The sequence below is a fragment of the Sus scrofa genome, chromosome 8, assembly GCF_054392235.1.
Source record: "Sus scrofa isolate SSC_HxYL_T2T_F1_AM1 chromosome 8, Sscrofa_HxYL_maternal_Yorkshire_Landrace_v2.0, whole genome shotgun sequence".
In the NCBI taxonomy this organism is placed as follows: Eukaryota; Metazoa; Chordata; class Mammalia; order Artiodactyla; family Suidae; genus Sus; species Sus scrofa.
In genome coordinates, this window is record NC_139390.1 from 54,474,857 (window position 1) to 54,490,353 (window position 15,497).

The 15,497-nt window shown below is 40.5% G+C and overlaps 1 protein-coding gene across 7 annotated transcripts in view; it reads left to right on the forward strand.

Annotated features, from left to right (window-relative positions):
• LOC100519853 (zinc finger protein 320) overlaps nucleotides 1–15,497 on the forward strand; it is a 74,572-nt gene that overhangs the window by 22,721 nt on the left and 36,354 nt on the right. For 2 of the 7 annotated variants that reach the window (XR_014812525.1, XR_014812526.1), the window contains 2 exons: nucleotides 12,711–12,832; nucleotides 14,117–15,108. The exons of 4 other annotated variants lie outside the window; for them this stretch is intronic. The gene's annotated coding sequence lies outside the window, so the exon portion shown is untranslated. The remainder of the gene's footprint in view (nucleotides 1–12,710; nucleotides 12,833–14,116; nucleotides 15,109–15,497) is intronic. One more of the 7 variants, XR_014812528.1, reaches the window with a different exon arrangement.

The window sequence follows — 15,497 nt, forward strand, 5'->3', positions numbered from 1 at the left end:
GGTAATGTGAACTGACACCAGGCATTCCTGTGAGCATGTGCAGGAGAAAAAAGGCTACAAACTCAGAAGCAAATGCAAGTTTTTGCTTTGTTTCCCTAGCAGCCTTTGCGATCCACAGTCTTCCAGACAAATTCTGGTTCCTCTTTTCATGCACACCTTCAATAAGACTCTTAAGAGCATGAAAATCCTACTCATTTGGGTTTTCATTCAACGATAGGCACTTATTATCAGGAAGCCCCCCACATTTCAATCATTGTCACTGATAAATGCATGCACAAAATTGCTGCCACTGTCTCTCCCTTCATCTTGTTTTGGGTTTCATGCATGGGCCAGCTATTTAATATTTTAGGAAATGTGAGTCCTAAAATCTGCTTTGATTTCCTTTTCTTTTGTTATTTTCAATTTTCAGATGTATCCTTATTATCTTCCTCGCTGCATATGATTCCCAGGCATTGTCCTTCTTTCCTTTGTTATGGACACAGGGTACTCACTGGTCTCCTCACCCCGGTCAACCATGCAGGCCCTGATAGTTTCTCATGTGCACTTTGCAGTTTTTCTAAAGCAATGAGAAATTTAAGTGACAAATTTTCAGTCATTTATAGGATTCAACTATAATATTGTGGTTAGCTAATTATGGTAGAATGGAGATTCTTCAATGGATCAATGTTTTGACTGAGACAGCATTAAGAGTCATGTGAAGACTGATAAAATAGGACAGTGCTGATTTAGAGAGAAATATAAGGTTCATTGAAAGTAAATATGGAGAGTTGTGTACGAATGTATAAAGGAAAGGGCAAGGGAGGCTCCCTTTAACCACTCCTGGGACTTGGGCACGTAGTGGTGCACTCTAATGTATAAATGACAGAGATGAGACTTGGCAAGTGTAGTGCTTTTCCTAGAATACAGGAAATCAGACACTGATATCATGATTTAAACAAATTTCTGGTCAGTACTGAGGACCAGATGTGGTTAGTAAAGAGTATCCCATTTCCCAGGATTAGATCAGTGGCAATTTAGTGGAAAGGGAGTGTGAGTGAAACAAACTTTCTGAAGAAATCTTTAAAGTGTCACATGGAGGAGTATATTTGGGAGAAGAGGGAGCTTTTTGGGCACTGTGTAGACTGGTCAGCAAGGTGTGTGCTCTAGTTTCACAGAAGACTACTGCCAGTTGTGTAACTGCAACATAAATTATATCTCCTTTAAATGAATAACCTTCCAAGGATGCTGACCCACAAGTGGCAGGGTCCCTCTCACTTTGTCTTAACAGTGTGATGGTCTTGTCATGAATTCTGGGTTCTGGACCAAGGGATACCCTAGATGGATAAGTTCACCAGTCAGAGGCAGTGAACTTTTCTTTTGCAAACAGTTTCTTGTCTAGACTTTCCCAAATTTTTCACAGCCCATTTTGTCTTTTTACATATTTTGACTGGCTTAGGAGGAAATGTCCTTCAATTGTGGTCATTGCTCTGATGAAATTTGTTTGAAGATTGTGCTCACATTAGCATTGATGTAAAGGGTATATGATAATGTGTTTTTTCTATAGTTAATATTTTATGTTCAGTTATACCAAAAAGTATGCATTTTTATACAAAGAATGTCTATTTGGTGTTATGTACAAGGGAATAGGTTGATGTTCATAGTTGTTAAAATAACTGAGAAAACATAAGGTACCTTCTCTTTTTTCACTTCTCTGGAATCATCTAGATGTGTAGATTTCCATTCTCTCATAATTTGCCCATACGTTTGCCACATTACCAAGCATCAAATCATGTTCCATGCCCCCAAAAGAAGAATGTGTGAATCTGATAGGACATGGGGGTTATGATTTTTTAAAGTTTAAAAAATAAAATGTATTTGATATGCAATATTCTTTCAATTTCTGCTGTACAGCCAAGTGACCCAGTCCGCGTGCGCACGAGCACACACACACACATTCTTTTTTTTTGTAATACCATCTTCCATCATGTTCTAACCCAAGTGACTATACACAGTTCCCTGTGCTGTACTGTAGGACTCCTTTACCCAACTGTTTCAAATGTAATAGTTGGCATCTACTAACCCCAGACTCCCCATCCATCCCCTTCTCTCCTTCTCCCCGGTAAACACAAGTCTGTTCCCCATGTCCAAGATTTTTTTCTTTTTTGTCAATAGGATCATGTGTGCCATATTTTAGATTTCACACATAAGTGATATCATGTGGTATTTATCTTTCTCTTTCTGCCTTACTTCACGTAGTATGAATCTCTAGTTCCTTCCGTGTTGCTTCAAATGTTGTTATATTGTCCTTTTTACTGGTGAGTAGTATTCCATTGTGTGTGTGTATGTGTACCACATCTTTATCCATTCATCTATCAATGGACATTTGGGTTGTTTCCATGTCTTGGCTTTTGTGAATAGTGCTGTGGTGAACATAGGGGTCCATGTATCTTTTTTTTTTTTTTTTTTTTTTTTTCCTGCTCTTTAGGGATGCACCTACGACATATGGAGGTTCCCAGGTAGGGGTATAGTTGAAGCTACAGCTGGTGGCTTATGCCACAGCCACAGCAATGCAGAATCCAAGCCACATCTGCGAGCTACACCACAGCTCACAACAATGCCGGATACTTTAACCCACTGAGCAAGGCCAGGGATCGAACCCACAACCTCATGGTTCCTAGTCGGATTCGTTTCTGCCCCGCCACAATGGGAACTCCGCATGTATCTTTTTAAATGAATGTTTTCTCTGGACATATGCCAGAAGTGGGACTGCTGGATCATATGGTAGTTCTATACTTAGTTTTCTGTGGAACCTCTATACTGTTTTCCAACATGGTTGTACCAGTTTATATTCCCACATAGAGTATAGGAGGAAGTCCCTTTTCACATCCTCACCATTATTTTTTGTTGTTGACTTGTTAATGGCAGTCATTCTGACTACTCTGAGGTATCAAAACATTGTAGTTTTGATTTGCATTTCTCCAGTAATTAGTGATGCTGAGCATTTTTTTTTTTCCTGTGCCTGCTGGTCACCTGTACATTCTATTTGGATTAATGTCTATATAGATATTTGCCCATTTTTTATTGGGTTGTTCGTTGTTGTTTAGTTTTATGAGTTGTTTGTATATTTTGCAGATAAAAACCCTTGTCAGTTGGATCTTTTGCAAAGATTTTCTCCCATTCTGTGGGTTGTCTTTTCACTTTTGTAGTATTTTCCTTTGGTGTGCAAAAGCTTTTGAGATTAGTTTCTCATTGGTCTACTTTGTATTTATTTTCATTATTCTAGGTGGTGAATCAAAAAAGATGTCATTGTGATTTATGTCAAAGAGAATTCTGCCTGTGTTTTCCTCTAGGAATTTTATAGTATCTGGCCTTAAATTCATGTCTTTAATACATTTTAGGAGTTCCCATTGTGGCCCAGCAGAAACAAATCTGACTAGGAACCATGAGGTTGTGGGTTCGATCCCTGCCCTCACTCAGTTAAGGATTTGGCATTGCCATGAGCTGTGGTGTAGGTCATAGATGCGGCTCGGATCTGATGTTGCTGTGGCTGTGGTGTAGCCCAGTGGCTACAGCTCCTGGGAACTTCCATATGCTGTGCATGTGGCCCTAAAAAGCAAAAAAAAAAAATTTTTTTTAAATTTATTTTTGTATATGGTGTTAGAGAATATTCTAATTGCTCCCTAACTGTTGGTCTGCAGGACATGCATTTCTGGTGGTCTCTCCCCTGATTTGGCTGCAGGCAGGAGTGCTCTCTGTAGATCAGAATGTGTACCAATGAGTCTCCCATGGCTCCTTTGGCATGGATGGAGTGCCACTGGAATAGGACCCTACAGGGCCACTGGCCCGAGCCTTGGCGCTTGTGCTTTTCTCCAGTCAGGTATCCTGCAGCTCCCGCAGGGAGTGTGAACCAGTAGCCCTTTCGGGACTCCCTTGGCATGGAATGGGAGCAAGTAGTGCAGGCCCCCATAGGACCACTGAGCAGAGCCATGGAGTTTGTGTTTTTCCCAGTCTGGCAGTTTGCAGCTCCCGCAGGGATCCTGCACTGATGACGCTCTTGAGGCTCTTTTGGCATGGAATTTGCTCCACTAGAGTGGGAGCCACTGGCAGGAGCCACAGAGCTTCACCATGCCCCCAACCCCACCACCCCCATGGTCATTCCTCCTGCTCTGAGTTCTCTATAGCCCTAAAGGCGAGGCTGCTCCCCAGCTGTTGCTAGGCAGCCACTGCTGCTGGGTGGCTCCCAGAGCTGAAGCAGACAGTGACCTGCAGCCTGAGAGCACACACAAGGAACAAGGCTGTAGTGGTGGATCCCACTCCTTCTCTCCAGCACCCCCAAACAATGGCACCTAGCCTCTAAGCCTGACTGAGTGCCTCAGCTTACGCCATCAAATGTGGTCCCCCTATACTCTAGTTCCTTCAGGCTGTTTCTGTCTGGCCATCCTGAGCTCTCTCTTTGTGTCTAACCTCTAAGGCCAGAATTTTAGTTCCCGACACTTACACAGTCATACAGTTGTCACTATAGCACTGATGGTTTGTGGACTATTTCTGTTTTAACTCCTTCACACCAATTGCTGTGTTCTCCTCCAATACTCCAAAGTTCCTCCTCTGTCCAGGCTCATCTCCCTGCTGATGGTGGAACTTCCCAAAGTGAAGTTTTTCTTCTTCCAGCTCCATCCTAGGGGGACTGTCCTGTGTTTCTTTTTTCTTTTCCCCTCTCTCTTTCTTCTTTCTTTTCTCCTTTATGGTTTCATGAAGTTTTTCTTGCCCTATCATAATCCTGAGATTTTTTTGTCAAGTGCTTGGCAAATTTTCTGTGTGAAGAGTTCCACATGTAGATATATTGTCAATGTATTTCTGGGAATAGGTGAGCCACATGTCCTACTAATCCACCATCCTCCTCCAGACTCTCCTTTTTTTTTTTCTTTCAGAACTTTGACTCCCTTCTGGCCTGCAGCTTTTCTGTAGACAAATAAGCTGAAAGCCTTATAGGAGTTCCCTCATAATTAACGCTTTGCTTTTCTCCTGCTGTCTTTGGAATCCTTTGTTTAACTTTCACTTTTGCTACTTTTAAAAAAATAATATGCCTTGGTGTAGGTCTGTTTGGGTTTGTCTTGTTGGACACCCTCTGTGACCCATGTACCTGCATATCCATTTCCTTCTTTAGATTTGGGAAGTTTTTAGGCTTCAAGTACATTTTTAACACCCTTTTGTCTTTCCTCAACTTCTATGCATGGTTTGACATGTCTCATATAATCCCCAAGATCACTTATATTGTTTTCTTTCTCTTTCTCTCTCTCTCTCTTTTTTTTTTTTTTTTTTTTCAATTTGGCTCTCTGTCTGCTGTCATGGTTGGGTGATTTCCATTATTCTGTCTTCCAAGTCACTTATTTGTTCCTTCACATTATTCATTCTGCTATTCATTGCCTTTAACTCTGCGTTTATCATGGCAACTGAGTTTTCTAATTTTTCTTGGCTCCTCCTTATAATTTCGAGTTCCTTTTTACAGTAATCCACATTTCTGTTGATAGCCTTTCTTAATTGCTTCAGTATTTTCATTACTTCCTTTTTGAACTGAGTGTCTGTTAGACGGTTTCATTGTTTGCTCCTTCGGGGAATTCTGTTCTTTTAATTGGGATTGCTGCTTCTGCTTCTTCATTTCACTTATATTTCTCTTACTCCAGATGTGTGGAGATTTCCTTTAGGAATGCTGATTTCTTCTTTTAGTGTTCAATCCATGCATTGTGAAAATTGTTCTACACGTGGGTTTTTCAATATATATTTTTGGGAGAAGGCGGTATCCACCTTCTGCACCTCTGCCATCTTCTGCCAATCTACCTTCCCTCTTTTGGTCTCATCTCTTTTGATTTGATGACTATCTTTTGTTTGATGTTTGGATTCCTTTTTCTTTTCTTTTTTTGGGTGTATAACCATTATAGAATTTTGCTTTTGTGTTTACCATGATGTTGCAATATAGTAGTCTATATACATATATGAATGGAGGGTCAGTAGGTTCAGGAGAGTGTGGAAGCACCAAGTTCTATGGGATTAATCATGGCTGTATTCATGGGCAAAAGAAGAGAAGTCTGCCATTCTGGTCAGATCTAGATGTTAGTAACTATAAAAAGCAAGCAGCAGAGATCTTATAGAAAAGAGCCAGCATTAAATGAAATGCTCTTATTACTCTAGGCAACCTCTCACCATAGCCTCCTGTAGCTCCTTGAGTTCCACACATACTTGCACAGGGAATAGTGTATTACTAGAGCATGTGACTCTTTCACATGAACATTCTGGGTATTCGAAAAAACAAAACAAGTTCAAGTGACAGGGTTTGAAAAAGGTTCACAGTGGAAAGGAAACTATTGTAACAAAACAGCCGGGTCCTTTTGAATGAATTCAACATCCTGTTGACTTTGCTGCTTTAGAATCTATAGAGGAGATTGGTGTATTCCATGATTGCTGCCCCTTCCTATCAGTGTTAGATGGAGTACCCCATTAGGAAGAAGTGCCTATAAGGAAGGTAGCAAGGCAAACTCCCTGCCCTCTGTCAAGAGTGGGTGCAAAAGATTTTAGCCCAAATGCCTTCATCCTTTGAGGTCCAAAGTGTTTCTATATGAATGATCTTCTGTTTGTTGGCAGTTGTGGAGAGTTGATCTCAGTATCCCTGTTTAAAAAATGTTATCACATGTCTTCCATGATAAAACATGAAAAGTTTGAGTTATTCTTAATAATTAAGGTTTGTTGGGACTACATCATAAATAAATATGTTCAAAATTTTTAACATGAAAGGAAAAATTAACTCTGTGGTCCCTTCTGTGGTATAAATATTTGGTTTCTTAAATTTTCAAATTTTGAAATTCGGCTCCCATGGTGATATCACGTGAGTTTTGGGGAGGTTATTAAGTCACAAGGCCAGAGACCTCAAACATGGGATTAGTATCATAATTGTAGCCAACAGAAGCTCTTCCATCTATCCCATCATTTCAGTACACAGGTCGTGGCACAGCAGAAATGAATCCAACTAGGAACAATGAGGATGTGGGTTTGATCCCTGGCCTCACTCAGTGGATTAAGGATCTGGCATTGCCACGAGCTGTGGTGTAGGTCTCAGACATGGTTTGGATCTGGTGTTTCTGTGGCTATGGCTTAGGCTGGCAGCAACAGCTCCGATTAGATCCCTAGCCTGGGAACTTCCATATGCTGTAGGTGCGGCCCTAAAAGGACAAAAGCCAAAAAAAAAAAAAAAAAAAGCCATGTATGAACAAGAAATTTGTCCCTCACCCAACACAAAGTAAGCTTGTAACTTGTTCTTAAACTTTTTAGCCTCGGTCATTATAAGAATAAAATACTCTGTTGTTTCTAAACTGTCAAGTCTCTGGTATTTTGTTTTGGCAGCCAGAGTTTCTCATCTCTGAACTCAAAGAAATGTCAAGAGAACTTTGAAATCTCAAAAGAGAAAATTGGCTGGAAAGAAATCAACAGAGCAGAAGAATCCATCATTATGGAACAACTAAAAATGCTATGATGTATGCCTAATGGGTATAGCCATATTAGAATAAAGATAGAAAGGAACAGAAATTAATTTTTAAAAAGTAATGACAGAATTTCTCCAAATGAATGTCTGACATCAAAATCACAAAATCCAAACTCCGACAAAAATACGACTAGGAAACTACTGACCAATATTTGTCAGACACATAAATGTAAACATTCTCAACAAAATCTTTAGAAATTGAACCTAACAATGTTTTGAGAGAATTGTGTATCATGACTCAAAAGGATTTATCCCAAATATGCACATCTCATAAACATTCTACAATCAAACAATTATATTCATCCTATCAGTGCCCTAAAGAAAAAATACTATTATGTCAGTAGACGCAGAAGGTGTTTGAAAAAATTCCAAGACCCATTCTTCATATAGTTTCTCAGTTCAATATAAATGGAATGGAGATTTCTCAAGTTGATAACAACAGACAAAAAAAAAAAAATTCCATGTCACATTGTGCTTGATGATAAGAAACATGAAGCTCCCACCAAGTGCCTGTAAAAATCAAGGATATTCCCTTCCATCACTCCCTTTCAGTATTTTACTAAGTCCTTGCTAATGAAATAAGGCAAGAAAATAAGTAAAAGAAATACAGATTGGGTAGGAAAAATAAGAAAAACAGCCCAAATAAAAAGTGGACTGGGAATTACCTCATGGATCAGCAATTTAAGGATCCAGCGTTATCACTTCTGTGGCTCTGATTACAGCTATGGCATGGTTTGCGCCCTTGGCCCAGAACTTGTGCTTGCCATGGGCACAGCCAAGAAATAACTGGACCAAGAAACTTTACAGACATCTTACCAAAGAAAAGAAATGCTTTGCACATAAGTATATGGAAGAATTATCCAGATTACATGTTATCATTAAAATGCAAATTAAAAATACAATGATATCTGATGACATAGTGCTTAGTTTGGTCGAATGTGTAACAATTACAACAACAAATACTCTTGAGCATATGGGGCCTTAGGAAATCTCATTCATTGCTGGAGTCAAGGAAAAATAATACAGCTTCTTTGGAAGACAGATTGACAGTTTGTACTTTATTATTATTTTTTTAAGATGCATGTGTACATGCTATATCATTTTTTTTACTCAATGAATTTATTACATTTGTAGTTGTACAATAATCATCGCAATCCAATTTTATAGGATTTCCATCCCACAACCCCAGCGCATCCCCCCACCCAGTTTGTACATTATTGAAAATACTCCCCAACTTACAGAGAAGCAAGTATTCTCATGTATATGTTATTATATATATATATCCTGAAAGGAGTTAAAAACTTAAGTCCATACAAAAACCTGCATACTGATAGTTATAGAACCTTTAGTCAGTATTGCCAGAATGTAAATCAAGGTGTCCTTTAGTAGATGAATGGGAAAATATATTCTAATATATTCTTGGAATGTAATAATTTTCAGAACTGAAAAAATAAGCCATCGAGCCATAAAATAGATTGGGAGGGTAGATGAAGATGGTGGCAGGAGGACATGGAGCTCTCTTCTTCCCACAAATACATCGGGAATATGTCTACACATGGAATAATCCTTACAGGACAGTGACTGAACAGTGACAGAAGAACTCAAAACACCTGAAAGGTCAAGGAAGGTCTTTATGGAACTGGCAAGGATAAAGGGGAAAGAAAAGAAAAAAGTGGGAGGGATAATTGGAGACCTACACCACTGGGAAGGTGCTGAAGGAAAAGAGAGATGCTCACACCCAAGGATATCCCCTCACCAGCAGAGATGTCAATGACAAATTCTTACAAAGATATGACATTCCAAGCCTGAAAGAGAAAAAAATATATAGAATATGAATAGACCAATCCCAGATACTGAAATTGAACTTGTGATGTAAAAAACACTTCCAACCAACAAAAGTTCAGGACCTGATGTCTTCACAGGCAAGTTCTATTAAATTTTAAGGAAGGATTTGCTGTTGTGGCACAGCAGAAATGAATCTGACTAGTATCCATGATGCAGGTTTGATCCCAGGCCTGGCTCAGAGGGTTAGGAAACCCACATTGCCGTGAGCTGTGGTGCAGGTCAAAGATGAGCCTCGGTCCCGCATTGCTGTGGCTGTGGTATAGGCTGGCAGCGTAGCTCCAATTCAACCCCCATAATTTTACTTTTTTTTTTTTTTTTAATATCTTGCAATACTAGTAATGTGGGCAGACAGTGTTTATGGGCAGAGGCTCAGGTGGGTGGAGGTAGTGGTGGTATTCTGTGGAAGTTCGTTTTTTTTTTTTTTTTTTTTTTTTTTTTTTTTTTTTCCTGAGGACAGAGATGTGACAATCAGTAGAATGACAGAGTGAATGGACTAGTGATTTTTAATGTGATGGTAGCACTGAAGACCATATGTGGTTAGCCGCCAATGTGTGAAGGGGGATGTTCATGGACTATTTCTCCAGCCACAGTTCAGCTGCTCTGATGGTAGGTTTAAAAACTCAGTGTGCCCAAATGTACCTGAAAGTTATACATCACATTAACATAACTGCCAAAACCTGGGAGATGCCAACATGAGCAGAAGTGCCTTCAGTAAAGAGAGAAAAGTGCAGAGTTGTCAGGAAGCCTGGTGCAAAGATGAAGATGTGGCATTTCCCTCAATGGTATGAATGTCCATGGACTACTGTAGAGTCTGTCTGAAAGGAAAGAGTCACTAGGGTCAGGAGTGGAGCAGGAATCCAGGTACAACCCAAGAATAGGAGACAAGTTCTGCAAGCCAGGTGGCCTCAGCAAAGCCTCATCCTGGGGTGGGGCAGAGGGATGTGGGTGGGGAGGTCATGTTGTCCTTCAGGTTGAAATCCTGGAACACCAGAGGAGGAAAGGCTGCCTGAACTCCTGGTGAATAGTTGTGATTTGAAGAGGAAGGAGGGAGCCATTTTGTTACCATTTAGTTCTGTGATTGTTTCTGTTACAATGAAGCCTTTCTTCTAGTGAGGCAGCCTGTGGTGAGAGCACAGAAGAGCACTGTGGGCAATCAGAATTCTGTCTATTAACACTTCTCCCCTCTCACTAGCCAGGAAGAGGGAAGCAAAATCCTGGCCTTTGCTTCTGAGGAGGAAATGAATTGTGACTTGGGGGCCAGGGGGAAGGAGGATTGGATATCTAACACATATGACCATCATTTTTGTAAAAAGAAAAAAAAAAAAAGAAAAGAAACACAGTTTGGGAGATTGAAATGAGTTTTTAGTGCTGAGTTCACTTCATCTGCTCAGACTCTATAAGCTAGATCATTGGTTACTATTTTCTCTGCGTCCAGCGCTCCCTGTTTCCTAAAGGTGGCCTTTCCCTCATAAATTGAGACCAAGGTCTGGATATTTCCAGTACTCAGTGGGTAAGCTTTCTCCTCAGGTTTGATTTCAGAGTCAGTGTCCTTGATCATCCTCTCTCTCTTGCTATTGGACAAACCAAGGCTTCCATGGCTCCAGGAATGATTTTCAAGTACAGCTTATTGACAATCTTTCTCAATTCCTGGATTATTTATTGGCTCCAGCCACTCAGCTACTATCTCCATCTAATTTCTCTGAACTGAATCAAGTCAGTTTTTCCTCCCTTAGCCTTCTGCTGTGGCATCCTTATGTAGCCATGTCACAGTTTGAACTGTCATTACTGGAGAATGGTCCTAGGTTTTCACACTAAGAAACTTTCCAGAGCACTTTGGTAGCCAACTAGCTTATAGTCTGTTAGCATAACATATCTCTCCTGGAGTTTCTTCTACTGACTGGACCCTAATTTCTGCCCTCCCTCCTGTAGAAACAGGCAGGGAAAGGCTGCTGAGACACCCACAAACTAGCTTGTAGACACTCCTTTCTGAAGCATTTTTGAAACTTGTGTTTCACCCACTTGCCCTTCAAGAGGTCATCTGCTGTTATTTGGGGCAATAATGGCAAGGACTGGTTCAGGAGTTCATTGAGAGAGAATACACAGAGGCATGTGCCAGCTGTGGGGTCTGATGAAAATAACAAGAGCTTGGAAGTTCCCATTGTGGCTCAGTGGTAATGAAGCCAACTAGTATCCATGAGGACTCAGGTCTGATCGCTGGCCTCGCTCAGTGTGTTAAGGATCCAGCATTGCCGTGAGCTGTGGTATATATGGCAGACATGGCTCAGATCCTGTGTTGCTGTAGGTGTGGTATAGGCCAGCAGCTACAGCTCTGATTTGAACCCTAGCCTGGGAACTTCCAAATGCCATGTGTGCTGCCCTAAAAATCAGGAAGAAAAAGGAAAGAAAGAAGGAAAGGAAAGAAGGAAATGGGAGACGACTGTTATCATTCATTTGCTTTCCTCGTCTGAGTCATGCCTCCAGGTACCCATTTGGAATAGCTTGATCCTTGATTCTCTGACTTGAATCAACGTTGCAGGGGCTCCTTCTTGACTCCAGAGCCTTGGGCTCTTTCCTGACACCAGTGGGCAGCTGTGCTTCCTCAGTCAGGTCCCTAATTAGCTTGACTGATTCCTGCACAACATAGGGAAGTCCTTAATTTGTTTCACTGGTGCCAGGCCTTAGGAGACCTGGAGTTTTCCCATCTTTCTGAGTAGCTGGAGAAGGGAGAGGACGATGAGGCTTTGAGTGTTTCTATACCTGAAATGAAGTCTCTCTGACTAGGTTCTTTCTAATCAGGAAGAGATACCATTTTGGTTTTTATCTTGCAGTTTACATTTCTTTTCTTTTTGAGAAGCATTACCATTAGCATTTACTTCCAGTGACTTTCTTCAGTATCCAGAGCCAGTCAGCATTCCAGGTTTCCCTAGCTGTGGCTCAGGGTGAGATCATTTAGAAAATGTTTTTCTGACAGCAGAGTGTAAGAAAGACATAACAGCAGGCTTATAAATAAAAATGCAAAATGACCCAGCACACAAGATTGCATCATAAGAGAGGCAGACCTGATCTCTGTACTTGAAGCACTTGAAGAAGGAGCAAGAGAAGGGTCAGCATGGGATTCTCTGCTGGGGGCCACAGTGGCTGCCCCTGGCTCAGGAACATGCCTCCTTCATCCACCAGGAGGGTGTTCTCCCCTCAGAACTTGGAAAGTTACATTACAATGATGTTCTAGTCATGAGGGGCAAACTAAGTGGATAATGGTGTTGTACTGACTATAATTTTTTTTAATTCTCTGAGCCTCTGAAAATTTTCAGGGTCAGCTAATGAAATGATTCTTACTTCTGTGTCTATGTGATAGGGAAGGACCTCTTGATGCAGACTCGGGGCTTCCACATCCTCAAATGATGATGTTCATATAGTCATCTGTCCATCAGTATAAGTGCCATGGCATTCTGGGCAATCTCAGGAAAAATCATGCAGGTAAGATTGCCTTTAGAACCACTGCATGTGGATTTTAGCCCTAGGAAGTTAGTTTTTGCCTCTTCTTTCACTCTTTTCTCTCCTGCTGTAATTAGTTGACTCATCTATTAATAACTCATTTTTTGACAAGACTCTCTGGGTCTTGATCTTCCATAAAATGAGAGCATTATGTTGAAATACCACATTGGCCCCATATAGCCCTGAATTCTATGACTCTGTTCTCTGCCTACATGTGGGGTCTACTCTGCATACATGTGTCTAAACATAATTAATACTACTGGTATTTCTATGCTGAGTTATTCCAGACAAAGGTAAAAACTTTTTAGTGAGTTTGTGTTGTCTTATTAAGCATTTTGAAATACTAAAAGTGGAATAGTACTGTTCAGCATTTACCAAGTGCTTCATATTAGGCTTTTTGAAATATTAAAAGTAGAATGGTACTTTTCAGCATCTATCAAGTGTGTATTTTGTGCCTGCCCCATCCTGAGTGCTTTCTATGTAGCTTCATAGTACTGGTCTGAAGTAGGTACAATCTTATCTTCATTTGACATATGAGGAACCTAAGGCACAAGAGGTTCATTAAGCAACTTATCTAAAGTTACACAGCCTATACGTGATACAGCTAGTTTTCTATACAGCAGAAATTGATGGAACATTGTAAATCAACTATAATAAATATTTTTTAAAAAAGTGATAGAGCCAGTATTTGAACTTGTGAAGTCTGACTTTGGAGTTTGAGCTCTTAATTACTAGCTTGGAGGATTGTTGAGAAACAGGCTCTCTTTGTGCTTATTGACAGTTGTTAGTGTAACTTAAGCATGTGACTTTTTAACATGGAGTAGATTGACAGTGGGGTGTAATGGCTAATGACATGGTGGTTTGCACAGGTCCATGACACCCTTTTCTAAATGAGTTTTGTTTTTTGTTTTGGGTTTGTGTGTGTGTGTGTTTCTCTTTTTGAGGCTGAACCCACTGCAGCTAATGAAGGTACCCAGGCTGGGGTTTGAATCAGAGCTGTTTGAATCTATACCAGTCACAGCAACACGGGATCCGAGTAGTGTCTGTGACCTACACCACAGCTCACGGCAATGCTGGATCCTTAACCCACTGAGTGAGGCCAGAGATCAGACCTGTGTCTTCTTTTATACTAGTCAGATTAGTTTCTGCTGAGCCACAGTGGGAACCCCCTTCTAAATGAGTTTTTGTAAATTATTTGGGGAGTGATGTAATAAAACATTCTTTTAGCAGCTTCAATTTTCAGGATATTTTCCTTTTCCATTTCAGAAGTGGTCATTCATTGTAACCACCAAATCCCTTTTGGAGACTAGTTTGAATATGTTTCTTCTTGTAACTACTTAGCGGAGCTTATGATCTACATTTCCATGGCTGTCACCTTTGGATTCAACAGCTTAACTTCATGGCTCCTGGTAACACACGTCTTCTTCAACCAGGCCCTGTCTGCTTTCCTCAGTCACAAATTTTACAGAAGCAAATCCTATCCAAAGCATAAGAAAGCTTTCCTACCATTTCTGTTTGAAGAAAACCTCAGTCATGAAGAATACAAACCAGGTGATGGGTTCAGTTCCTAAGGACCACAAGTTCCAGAGACCAAAGTACATTGTCTGTAGAACTGCTTGAACCTCTGTTCCATTTCTGTACCCAAAAGACTTCATTACTCCTCAAGGAAATGAGTCTTCAGAGAAGAAATACTTGTGGCAGACCTGGGAGAGCTTTGTAAAACCAACAAACTGCTTAAGAGTAGATGAAACCTCTGCAAGCTGCCTCAAAAACAAACTAACCAAGAACATATGAACAGCTTCAAACCTACACAAAGGAAGGGATAGGTCATCTGTGGCTTTGTTTTTGCTAGAAATGAACTAGACCACACAATATGATAGGTGCTCAGTAACTGCTTATTACAAGGCAATCAAGGCAGAATAGCCTTTGAAAATAACGAGGAGTTCCCATCGTGGCGCAGTGGTTAACGAATCCGACTAGGAACCATGAGGTTGCGGGTTCGATCCCTGCCCTTGCTCAGTGGGTTAATGATCCGGCGTTGCCGTGAGCTGTGGTGTAGGTTGCAGACACGGCTCGGATCCCGCGTTGCTGTGGCTCTGGCATAGGCCGGTGGCTACAGCTCCGATTCAACCCCTAGCCTGGGAACCTCCATATGCTGTGGGAGCGGCCCAAGAAATAGCAACAATAACAACAACAACAACAACAACAAAAAAGACAAAAGACAAAAAAAAAAAAAAAAAAGAAAATAACAACGAAGTGTAAGTTTATACCAATGGATTCAGGGAAAAGATGAATTTATTGGAATTAGTTTATACTTTCACCTATTACCACAGATATTTCTGTTATGTATTTGTCAGTAGTCATCTCCCCTTCAAATCATGGCCTGACAGAAAGTTTGAAACCTCTTTGATGTAATACTTTTTTGACATCCCTTTCAAAGGAGTACCTTAAAAGTGAAAGCATCTGACAATAAAATATTTTTATATTTGTGCACAAAAAGCCTTCATTAATGGAACTGACTTCCATGTCTGATTGGATAGTGCTGTAGCCTCATTTATCTGTAGTTATTCAAATTGGATTTATGTCTGCCTGAGTTTCTTCTAATAGGATAAATCCAAAGATATTTAAAAATAAAGTTTAGGAGTTC